Here is a 13,637-nt window from a genome sequence, read left to right as displayed (position 1 = left end):
ACTGTAATATTAAACAAGTGAAGAATGTTCGCCCGGCGAAAATGTAAACAAAGACCAATTCAGGCTGAAAATTATAACTTCGTCGTAAGCTACAAACAAAATACTTGGCTCATAGATGCAGAGGCCGGGTATGTACACATTAACACCGGTATCATTGTCAAGAGAAACAGTAGCTTAAAAATGTGAATTATCATAGGCTACAGGCCGTCAAACAATTCCTATATTTTCCTATATTTTTGCGAAATTTCCTATATTTTTCAAAACCTCCTATATTTCCTATATTTTGGATTTTTTATTATATTTTTCTTAAAAAGTGGTGCTGGGATATATTTGAAATCATTCAAAGGATTAATACTGCCGTTAGATATTGTTTATTTACAGTTTAAGACTTTCTTTATCCTCTAAACCATCACCACCATTCAGAATTGCTGTTGTACACACATTGTTATCCATTTGAACACCTTTGATGAAGAGTATACCAAACATCAAAGCTTAAAGGTGTCCACTTTGATGACCGCAGTTGTGTTGCTGCAGCATAGTCTGCCTTGATGGAGAGGTTAAAAGGAGCTGTACTCCGTATGATGAAATAGCAAAAAAAAAAAAATTGTCGAAAACTGACATAAACTTGGTATCGATGTTTAACATGCATTGAAACTTCGCAGTTTTTTGGTATTTTTCCATTAAAAAAGATTAATAGGTATGTCTACCTAGTAGAATATTTTACTTATGCGTGATTGGCTAGTCGATGTTATCACGTGATATTACCAAGTTAGGTATATAGCTGAAATATTCCAACCGTTAAGGATAAGCCTTCTTAGCACAGTGAATACAACACTGGACTGCAATTTTGGGGACCCCGGTTCGAAACCAGAGGTCAAAGGCCAGAAGAGCTTATTGGATGGTAATGTGTATGATGTTTGTGCGTCTGTGCGTCTGTAAACAATTTCTTGCCCATTCATGCCTAGATTATGGGCCTTGAAAGTATAAAAATGTATTTGCGTCAGTAAACAATTGCTTGTGAATATGATACAGTCTTCAGTTTTGATTGTATCTCATTGAAACTTGTACAGTATTTAGATTTCAATTAAAGCTTGGTTCCTTTTGAAAACCAGCCAGATCCGCTCATGCATGCTTAGACTATGGGTCTTGAAAGTATAAAAAAATATGTCATTTTTAGCTAAGTCTATTTCTAGCCAAGTCAACATAAGTCTATTTTTAGTCAAGTTTACTTGTAAAGTCACAATTGCTTGTATATGTTTGTTCAAAGTATGTCCCTTGGGTCATAACTGACCATACCCAGGGTTCAAGGGTTTGGTATACTTAAATTGGGAAATGTTAAAAACCTTTTTGTCTGAAACAGCGATGCAGATCCATGCTATTTTGAATAAGGCTATATTTAGTGGTCCACTCCTATGGTTGTTCAAATTATGCCCAAACACAAAAAGTGAACTATATATTTGTTGCCTCATACCTGCATGCTCTGGATTGAAAATTACCACAAGAGCCATGCCAGTAGAGCATAGGCCATTTTGGGCCTCTTGTTTTTACAATTATGATATCAAAGAGTAAATATTTTTTTAAATAATTGTCCTGAGATTCGTAACAGAAAAAAACTAAAACTTGGTTGACGGCCTGCATAGGTGATCTAAATCTCTTAGTCCAAATATTTGTACATTGACAGACTTTTTCACGATTTAAAAAAAAATGATACGGCAAATCCTTCACTACAACATCTCCATGTTACTTTCAAGTCAGATTTGATTATTCACTAAAACTATTTTGCATTTTTAATTGTTGTTTAACATGAAATATCTCAACCATCAAAAAAGAACATGTGCTTCAATATTAAAAAAAGAAAAGATGTGTTATTTGGGATTCTTCCAATCCCTTACGTCTAATCAGATTTGTGCAAAACAGAGTGGAGGTTAAACTATATTGTAATTGTAGTTAGATAAGTATTATATGTTTGAAATAGATATTAAGGTTTATATTTGTATTTTAGTTTTTACCATGCAAGTGCTTTTAGACTTTTCTCACAAAACAAGCATTTAATGCATTTAAACACAACCATTTTACCTAGCATAACAACTCCATCATCTCAAGTAAACTTCGAGATAGACCAGTCACCTTATATATATATAATCGTAACAACTCGGCCATGGCCAAAAGGCTCCAATTGTTGTAAATCTATGCACTGCAGCCTTGCGGTGCTCTTCATGTATACCCGTTTATATCATTATGTTTTGACGGTATAAAATGAAGAAAAACACTCATCAAACTCATAATAATTCGTCTAATTTTATTTTTAGTGTGTACATAACTCATATTTTATATCATTATCTGATAATATTTCTTCTTTTAATGACATTTTATAGTCGCAAGATGCTATAACCTAGAATCCTGATTGGATTAACTTCCCGCTTTTTGTACAAAAAAAAATGTATGTGAAGGATAGGCCATTTCAAATTTTTAAAAAGATCAGTCAAGTTAGTATTATTTGGACTAGTGTTTTCAAGTGTTTGATTTATTGTCTTTATAACGCCTCAGTCAATTGTAGAGCCAAGGTGGGAACTGCCTAAAAATCAGTTACCCGGTTAGCTCAGTTTAATAGATCTCCATGCAAGTGTTCACATGGTCGTGGGTTTAAGCACCATACCAGTAGCACCTTTTCTCACAGGTTTACTTTAGAACCCATCATCCAGGGGTTGACAATTATCTTTTTTATATTAAATATTACCGGCCATGTTCTTTTGTAAACTTTCAAATCGAGAAGTGCCTAGCTACAATGCTAGTATTGTTAACATCATCTGATACAATCAACTGGAACAAAGCTTGAATGGCTGCCTAACCTGACTTAAAAATCGGATGGCAATACATCAGACTAGTAGATTATAAGTATAGAGATGGACAAAATGAAACCTTAGCCTACCAAAGCTGACAGATTGCACAAGAAACACATAAATGCAGGTATTTGCTGAGATATTTTAATTATTTTTGAAATGTCTCATTCATTTTGGAAGTTCAGTTGAAACAGAGTTGGGAAATAAAATGAACAATTGTATATAACTATATACATTTTGAATACTTATTCAATTGAGAACTTTATTGGCCAGCACAGAATGGTAAAATGCTAGTCTACCAATATAAATGTGCCTGGTTTGAATCAGTAAAGCTGATGAATGAACTGGTTGTGTTAAGCCAGGATTCGAATAGGTCTGCACTTGGCTGATAATGCATATTACTTTAAATGTTTAAGATGCACTCTCACAGTTTGACCGTTTAACAACTTTTTTTTCATTTCTTGGTCTTGGAATGAATTATTTTTATGCGATTTCTGAACACTGGCCATAACATACAACTGGAAAAAGTGGAAAGCTGTTTTCTTATATTAATTCAGTCAAAAAAGACAACTGAAAATATTAGTTTTCTTATTTTAATACGGTCAAAAGATGATGTTCAATGCCAAAATTCTCATTAAAAAGTAAAAAAAGTTGTCAAAACCTTCAATCTGTGACTGAGAGTGCAGCACTCTTAGTCACAATTTGAATGTTTTGACAACTTTATTATTTTTTTGTCTTGGAATGAGTCAATTTATTCAAAAATACATGTAAATTATTCATATAAGATTGCTGAAAATAAATCAAATATTTTTTTTATATTTAAGTTCCAGATTTGATGTTTTATGCATTTTTCTTAAACCGTTAGTAAAGCTTTAAGCAATAAAACATGAGTTTTCGACCTGAAATATGAAAGTCTGCAATCTAATATTTTGTCCGCAGTTTTATATCACTGGTTTGCAGATATTTACGCCAAAAATACGTCATTCCAAGACAAAAAATACAAAATTTGTAAAAACGGTTAATCTGTGAGAGTGCTGCTTTAAATGACAAAAAATGATTTCATTTGGCTCAATTCTCACCTAAAATTTTGTAGTTTTGTGGCACCTAAATGGTTTGTTTTTAACAACATTACATGTGCATATGTTTAAATTTGTAATTTAGATTGGAGGATTCATTCTCTGGAAAGTAGAAAAGGGTGTGGTACATACTAGTATAACAGCCATGACAGAAACCATATTTGGGAGCTGGGTCGCCTGTAGGAAGAATTGCGCTATTAATTGGAGCAGCACTATTCCCCGGCCATTCACCAGCACTTTGTTTGTTATAGAGATCATTTCTGAGCAGTTATGGAGACCACTAACTATGCAGGTATGTCATAATCAAAATCTTGGTTTATATTTTTTTTTATAAATTTAGCATCTGTTGAGAAGAAATTTATTTCACGATTGAAGGCTTACACTATAGATTGATGCCCAAAAATATTTTTAATTTTAATGCATTATCATGTCTAACTCATTTGACTTAAATGATCGAGGCAAAAGAAATGCAAATGATTAAGCTGCAGATATACAAATGTAAGCATTATTTAGGCGCCTTTTAACTGGGGAAATTGTTGCCAAATGTTGTTGTCTAATGATAAAATAACACATTTATAATTAATCAATTGTAACATTAGCCTTAAATGAAGATCAAGATAACCGCGGACCAGGCTATTTCAAAATCAACAATTCATTAACAGATGGAATTTATATAAGTAAAATTCGGCAATCAATTATTGATATTGTAGAATGTAACGGAAAATCGAACCCTAATACACTCTGGGAGGTTATTAAAGGAAGAATCAGGGACAATTCTATAAAATATTCAGTCTTTGCAAGAAATAATGATTTAAAAGAAGAAGAAAAAATATTGCAGAATAGGAAACCGACCTTCATAGTTCACAAACAAATGAAAATCTAGATAAATTAAACAAAGAAAATGAAAAATTCAACAAACTTAACGAAGAAAAAATAAAAGGGATATTAATTATATCAAAAGCCGAATGGATCGAAGGGTTTGAAGAAAATACTAAGTATTTTGCAAATTTAGAGAAAAAAAACGATCACAACAAAAAACAATCAACCAGCTAAACATTAATGGCAATCTTGTATCAGATAAAATAATCTAGTTCTAGCTGATGAAAAATCATTTTATGAATCACATAATAAGAAGGATGACTATATAGAATATCCAGAAAATACCTCCTTCTTTCAAAATGAGAATAACTGTCTTTCAAATGAAGACCATAGGCAGGAAGATCTTACTGAATATGAATGGTTTAACGCTTTAAACGCAATCAAAAATAACAAAAGTCGGATGGTCTGACAGCGGAATTTTATAAAACTTTCTGGAACGAAATAAAAAAATACTTAGTTAAGTCTTTAAATTATTCATTAGAAATTGAAAGTTTGACAGAATTGCAAAAACAAAGTAGTATAACCCTTCTTCCGAAAAAAGATAAAGATATAACTCAAATAAACAATTGGAGACCAATTTCGCTTCTTAATATAGATTATAAAATAGCTTCAAAGTCAATTGCCAATAGAGTAAAACCATTCTTGCAGAAGATTATAAGTTGTGATCAGACAGGTTTTATCAAGGGGAGATATATTTGAGAAAATGTCAGAATTCTTCAAGAAGTAATTGATTTTACAAATGAAAATAATAAAGGTTTGATATTCTTTTCTGATTTTAATAAAACCTTTGATAGCCTCGATCACAATTTCCTAACAAAATGCCTTAAAAAGTTCAATTTCGGCAACGATATAATAAAATGGGTTCAACTATTTTATTCAGATGCCAAAGGTTGTGTTACGAATAACGTGTTTTTTTATCCGAGTTCTTTTATATACGTAAAGGTGTGAGACAAAGATGCCCTCATTCCCCGTATTTATTCATTTGTTGCATCGAACTATTGTCTATTAAAATCAGTAAAAATGAGAATATCAAAGGTATAAAGGTAAACAATATTGACCTAAAACAAACTCTATTTGCGGACGATGCTAGTTTCATTTTAGATGGATCTAAAAATCCTTCGACACTCTTATTAAAACTTTAGATAATTATGGAAGTATATCAGGATTAACTCTAAACAAATCAAAGTGCTCAATTTTAAGGCTAGGATCACTGAAAGATAACAAAACAAGATTCTGCGACAGCAATTTCGAATGTAACATGAACACAGCGCGGGCACTATGAATTATATTCAGTAACAATTCAAAAGTCATAAATGAATTGAATTTCAAAGATAAAATGCTGGAATTCGAAGCCTGTTTAGAAAAATGGAAAAAATGGAATCTTTCGCTTTTAGGAAAAATAACAGTTCTGAAAAACGTTTGTAATTCCAAAGTTATTGTACCCATTAACAGTACTAGAATAACCCTCATATACATTTTTAAATGATATTAAACAAAAAATGTTTAAATATTTATGGGACAATAAACCTGATAAAGTTTCAAGAAATCAGATTAGACAAAGTTATGAAAATGGAGGTTTAAAAATGCTAGACATATTAAAATTCGAATGTGCAATAAAATCAAGTTGGGTTAAACGAATGCTGTTTCAAAAAGACTCAAAATGGGTAAAAATATATGAAAATATGATGGTTAGATTTGGAAAAGATTTTATTTTCAAACGTAATCTAGACCCAAATAAAATTGATAGGCTTGAAATAAAATCGAAATTTCTTCTTGATATAATTAAATCATGGGCAAGTGTAACATTTAGAAAAGAAGTAAACTTTATAGCGAAAGAAATTATTTGGAACAATAGTTACATTAGACAACAAAACGATGACACATGTTTCTGTAAGAATTGGTACAGCAAAGGTGTACAATACATTGAGCATCTGAATAACTTTCAACAAAAACAGTTTTACAATTTTGAGGATCTACACAGACTATACGATATTAACCAACATGATTACATGAAATATTACACGCTTTTGAAGTGTATTCCTCAAAATTGGAAATCAAAAGTAAAATTAGAGGAAATGAATTACAATGTACCAACGTTTTTTAAATAAGGTGACTGAAAATACTAAAGTAGGCAAGCTGGTATACCAGAAACTCATTTTAAACCAAAACCAGTGCAAAATGGAAAAGAAGAAATAAGGAAGGCAGAACTAAGCGTAAATGATCTAAATTGGAAAAATATTTATTCCTAATCATTCAAACTTTGCATTGATACCAAATTTAGAGCACTTCAGTACAAATTACTTCTTAGAATACTGCCTGATAATAGTAAACTTTATCGATACAATATTAGTTCTTGCAGTCTTTGTGATTTTTGCTCAATGTATATAGATTCGAACAAACATATGTTTTGGGAATGCCATTCCACCCAAATATCCTGGAACAAAATAACACGCTTTCTTACAAGCATATTTGAGGTTGATATTTCGACAATAAATTACAGTGAGGTCACTTTAAGTCTTTAAATGGAAAATTATGAATATGCAATTAACTTCGTGATACTTCTTGCAAAATACTTTATCTTTAAATCAAAGTGTGAAGGAAGTACGCCTATCTTCGGGGCTTTTGTTCCATATTTTTCAAAGAGACTGCAATCTGAAAAGATAATAGCTATGGCCAAAAATAAATTGCATACGTTTCTTGATAGATGGATCATAGTACTTAACAAGCTTAATTCTTGAATACCGCAAGTTTACACCAATGTAAGAATGTAAATTTCATCCACATTGCTTTCTTGCCTTCTTCTATCTAACATTTCTTACTTTCTTAACTAACACCCAAAAACAGAAAAAAATAAAATATTTTCTTCATGATTGAATTTGGAACACGACTTTTGTATACTTTATGAATATATGTATGATGTACATGTATATTTGAGAAAATAAAATTGAAAAAACGATGTTTAATCTGTACCCAAATCATATGCCTATTTTTAGCTCGACTATTCGAAGAACAGGTTGGCTATACTACTCGCCCGGCGTCGGCGTTTGCGTCCGGTTAAAGTTTTAGGGCAAGTTGGGATTTTCACTTATAAGTCCAATACCCTTCATTCAATTGACTTAATACTTCACACAGTTGTTCAGGGTCATCGCATGATGAGGTTAGATAACTCCATATTATTCTTTACACAGAGTATGGCCCATGATTGACTATGGAACTTAGGTTAAAGTTTTTGGGCAGGTCGGGATATTTATTAATTACTTCTATACTCTTCATTCAATTGACTTAATACTTCACACAGTTGTTCAGGACCATCACACAATGAGGTTACATAACTCCATATTATCCTTAATACAAGTTATGGCCCCTGATTGACTTAGGTTAAAGTTTTAGGGCAGGTTAAAGTTTTAGGGCAAGTTGGGATTTTCACTTAAAACTCTAATACCATTCATTCAATTGACCTAATACTTCACACAGTTGTTCAGAGCCATCACATAATGAGGTTAGATAACTCCATATTATCTTTTATACAAATGATTGCCCCTAATTGACTATGGAACTTAAGTTAAAGTTTTAGGGCAGGTTGTGATATTTATTAATAACTTATATACCCTTCATTCAATTGAATTAATACTTTACACAATTGTTCAGGACCATCACCCAATGAGGTTACATAACTCCATATTATCCTTAATACAAGTTATGGCCCCTGATTGACTTAGGTTAAAGTTTTAGGCAAGTAAAAGTAAAGAGCAAGTTGGGATTTTTATTTAAAAAAACTTCTATACCGTTCATTCAATGCAGTTAATAAAATTCAAAATTATTTAGGACCATCTTACAACAAGAAACATAATTCCATTTTAACCCTAAATACAAATTATGGCCCTTGATTTTTTGATTTTTTTTAATTTCTTTTGAAAGGCATATTTGTTTATTCTTAACCACATTTTTATAATGGGAAATAAAGTTATTTGAATGACTTGCGTCATTGTTCGGGTAAGCTGGTGGGAGGGCAGCATCAAAGTCAACTTATGTATCGAATAATTTTAGTACGGTTTGATATAAAGACACCAAACTTGCTTATATTACATTGTTATTGTATTCACTTCTAAGTCAAAGCGGCGTAGTCGAGCGCGCTGTCTTACGACAGCTCTTGTTTGTTTTAACCATCAGTGTCAAAAGAGTCCAGCATGATCAGATAAGGCATTACCGGTAATTTATATAAATCCATAAAACAAAGACATTTTCTTATTCCAATAATAAATAATTGAATATTGATGCAGAGTTCAGTTAGAATATAATATCCTTTTTTTTTGGCAGGTGTTGCAGTGAAATTTGCACCAGTGTGATTTCTGTGGATATAAAGAGATAGTGTCTAGCGATTAAGACCGAACTCAAGATCTGACCTTGTAAGGCCAATATGAAATAACTGTGTGGGAAAATGGGAAAAACCTGCAGTCAGGAATGCACGTAAATCATCAAAAAACAGTGTGAAATTAATCTTGGATAACTTGACATTTATTTTGTTGACATATTTATTCCTAGTGCAGTGAAAACATGCTTATTTTCTCGTGGTTATTTTAATGTAGAATTGATAGGAGGGAGTATCACTATGTAGTTTCATGTTCATCGTCAGATCAAAACCCGTGTACATGCCCAAATGAGCATTCAAAAATATCAAAATGGTACTTAATGTTGTATGTAGTGTAAGTAAATTAGCATAATTAACAATAATGTTTAATCAATGTATATTTATTATGTCCCTTTTAAAGAAGAGGAGTACCGTACACTCAATGAGTTAGACCCACTTTCCTCGCTCACTCCGAGGGATAAAGTCGATGATCGCGGACTTCGTCCGAGGGTAAAACTGTTGCCCTCGCTTAAAATCCCCCCGAGTTCCTCCGAGTGGCTGGTTTACCGCCGAGTTTAATATGAAAGATAGCGTTGGAAATCGTCCCTCGGCGGAACTCCGTGTCTAATCAGATAAGCAAGAAATCACTCTTGTTAAGAAGTTATTTTTTTATGCTTTATGTACATTATGAATCGTACAAGATTCTTACCAGCGTTTAATTTGTATTTGTGTCCGAAAACGCCAATTGAATATTGTCTTGACTTGTTGATAGTAAACATTGAATCATTGATAAATTGCCAGTAATTGTATTGCATCATAAAGCAGGCGACATTTCACGCGTGATCAATACATTATATAGAATATACTTTTTAACTCGACTATTCGAAGAATAAGGGAGAGCTATCCTAGTCACCCAAGCGTCGGCGTCGGTGTCGGCGTCGGCGTAACCACTTATGTTAAAGTTTTTGTAAGAGTTTGTGTTCCACCTTAAATATTGACATATGGCTTTGAAACTTTGCACACTTGTTCAACATCATGCCCCCACCCTGTACACAGGAGGAGGTAACTCTATCAATCATTTTGAGAAAATTATGCCCCCTTTTTTAATTAGAATTTACTTTAAAGTTTGCGTACCACCTCAAATATATTCAAAGTCTATTGACATCTGGCTTTGAAACTTTGCACGTTTGTTCACAATCATGCCCCAACCTGTACACAGGAGGAAGTAACTCTATCAAGCATTTTGACAAAATTATGCCCCTTTTTGAACTTAAAATTTATGTTAAAGTTTGCGTACTACCTCAAATATTTTCAAAGTCCATTGACATCTGGCTTTGAAACTTTGCGCACTTGTTCACCATCATGCCCCCACCCTGTACACAGAAGGAAGTAACTCTATCAAGCCTTTTGACAAAATTATGCCCCTTTTTGAACTTAGAATTTATGTTAAAGTTTGCGTACTACCTCAAATATTTTCAAAGTCCATTGACATCTGGCTTTGAAACTTTGCACGCTTGTTCACCATCATGCCCCAACCTGTACACAGGAGGAAGTAACTCTATCAAGCATTTTGACAAAATTACGCCCCTTTTTGAACTTAGAATTTATGTTAAAGTTTGCGTACTACCTCAAATATTTTCAAAGTCCATTGACATCTGGCTTTGAAACTTTGCGCACTTGTTCACCATCATGCCCCCACCCTGTACACAGAAGGAAGTAACTCTATCAAGCATTTTGACAAAATTATGCCCCTTTTTCGACTTAGAATTTACGTTATAGTTTGCGTACCACCTCAAATATTTTCCATTCAATTTATGTAAATATCTCAGCACATCTTTTATTGCATTGAAGTCTAATCTAACAGTGATCCATGCATGTTTCGCCAAAACTTTTCAATCCATACGCCAAAAAGCGGCGTAATAGTCGAGCGCGCTGTCTCTGTGACAGCTCTTGTTATTATTGGTGGTTAAAAATAGCTATGACGTTTTCGGGAATTTTTCCACATAAAACGAGGCAAGAAGGCTTCATCCATGCGCTGTGAACTTTGAACACGTGTTTGACCTCCTGATTTTCCGAAAAAGTGTTATAAGTAACCTAGCCTTTTTTGGGTGAAATTTGTTTATCAATGTATTCAGTCATTAGTAAAAAAACATGTTTAAGATGCATGTGCAAATAGTGAAATACGACTGCATTATTAAAGTAAGCTAACTTGATGTAAAACGGGCAGAGAATAATAGCAATTTACTGAAGCCGTCATTATCGATGGAAATCTTTAATAAAAAAATAACTTTAGCGTAGATTGTTATCAAGTGTCCGCCGAGTTTCGCGGAGGTTACCCCTCCGAGGAACGCCGCGTTCGTTTCGGCCGACTGATCACCCTCTGAGGACCTTAAATTCCAACTCAGAGGAACGCGGACAGACGATAAATTCGTTGCGTTGGCCGCGATAGCGAAAATCCGCGGAGGAAAACGGAAAGAGGGTCTAACTCGTTGAGTGTACTGTATATTGCTTCGCAAATGTTGGCCGGTATATGTCCGTCTGTCTGCCAGTAGACAAAAGCTTTTCCGGGTGATAACTCCACAATTCTTAGACCTATTGTCAAACTTGACATGAAAGTTGGGTTTAACCAGTAGATGACATGCGCAGATAGTCTTAACGATACTCCACTTAACGCGACTGAAATTGATATTTGTAAATGAGAACTTCATAAAAAAGGATTATAGATGTTAAATATGGAAATTACTAGCAGGAATTATGCTTTCAATTATGAAAAATGATTAAAGGAATGCTTATTTTAAATTGCGATGGTTTTACGTAGCTTTAGATCGCAGTTTGACTAAAGAATTGGTTTTTCCATTTTCGAACACGGGAATCCCAAATTGTCTTTAAAGAGAGAATACGTCATCTGCGTACGTATAATGCTCGACTGAATTAATTATTATACATTGCTATGCGTTGATGATTCTTATAAATTGCTGCGACTATTTCATGTGTTACTATATCCAAAGAATAATATCAAAACAAGGAAACATATAACGCATATCATAAGGCCAAAAAAAAAATTGTTTAGGGTAACCTTACCAAAATTTCTAGGTAGAGTAGGTAGAGATTTTTTTTCTCAAAATTTGTCGTAAGTTCAGAGTGTTTTCTTGCACATGGCAGTCTTTCCTACATTACTGTCATTGCCTGACTTTGTTTTATCATATAAACAATAATTCTGATTAAAATCTGCATTTATCCGCCCTTTGTAACTCTCTATTCGCTAACGAATGTTTTTTTTGCTCAGAAACGGAAAAAAATAGTTAGGGTCGGCGCATTTTTATAGGTATGGTCGGGTTACCCGAAACAGACTTTTTTTAAGCCTAACAAGAACAAATTGCCAGACCACGAAGGTAATTCATTTCAGTTTTGAACTCATTTGTTTACAGTTAGTAGTTAATAATAAGTTATTTATGTCGTCGCTGTTGCTGTTATTCCAATCTATTAGTCCACTTAACTAAACCAGATAAACATAATTTCAATAAGAATCATGATCATATCCGCATAAAATAAATAAATAAAAAAAACATAACAAATGTTAAGTTTAATATAATTATCTTACTGTTCTTTTCCAGAAATTGTGTCGCTGCTGTAATTCGATCAACGTTCATTATATCCTTATTCTCTTTTCATTGTATTGTATCCAACAACATAGGCTTGATAGTTAAAATGACTGCCTAACATAGTAGATATCTTTTAAACCGCGAATGAAGATTATCTTACCTACGGAATGCCGTTAGGGACATCGCATATGAATGTGTTGATCTGAAACGCGATACTCGATAGTACGATGATGAAAACGCGAAATCACGAAACTACGTTGGTGAAAACGCGACAGTACGATGATGAAAATGCGACAGTATGATGGTGAAAACGCGATAGTACGATGATGAAAACACGACAGTACGATGATGAAAATGCGATAGTACGATGATGAAAACACGACAGTACGATGTTGAAAACGCGATAGTATGATGATGAAAACACGACAGTACGACGATGAAAACGCTATAATATGATGATGAAAACTCGAAATTACGATGTGAAAATGCGAAAGTCGTAGTTTCGTGATTTCGCGTTTTCATCATCGTACTATCGAGTATCGCGTTTCAGATCAACACATTCATAGGCGATGGCCCTAGCGGTATTCCGTACTTTCCACTGTGGAAAATATCGATCAAGACCAATATCAATACAAAATTCATTAATAATTAAGCTACGTACCACTAGATCTGTTTGCATAATACAATTATTTGATGTGGGGAAGCATTAAATATACTTAACCCCAAAAAAAACGATACTGTATTAAAACTTCAATTATTTCTATAAAACTAAGTTAATATCCTTAAAAGTTAATTTTAATTAAGTGGTTAAAGTTTCTACATTTGTGCAATACTGTGTGCTGAAAATATATCGACCCTGAATGTTGTATATATATTTATATTGTATGTTTAA

General features: G+C 33.2%; 1 protein-coding gene across 3 annotated transcripts in view; it reads right to left on the bottom strand.

Annotated features, from left to right (window-relative positions):
• LOC128237116 (uncharacterized) overlaps positions 1–12,878 on the bottom strand; it is an 81,682-nt gene extending 68,804 nt beyond the window's left edge. For all 3 annotated transcript variants that reach the window (XM_052952337.1, XM_052952338.1, XM_052952339.1), the window contains exon 1: positions 12,745–12,878. The gene's annotated coding sequence lies outside the window, so the exon portion shown is untranslated. The remainder of the gene's footprint in view (positions 1–12,744) is intronic.
• Positions 12,879–13,637: the final 759 nt, after the last annotated feature.

The sequence above is a fragment of the Mya arenaria genome, chromosome 6 (assembly GCF_026914265.1).
Source record: "Mya arenaria isolate MELC-2E11 chromosome 6, ASM2691426v1".
Taxonomy (NCBI): Eukaryota; Metazoa; Mollusca; class Bivalvia; order Myida; family Myidae; genus Mya; species Mya arenaria.
The sequence above is the reverse complement of the archived record's forward strand: the minus strand, read 5'-3'. Positions and strand labels throughout refer to the sequence as shown.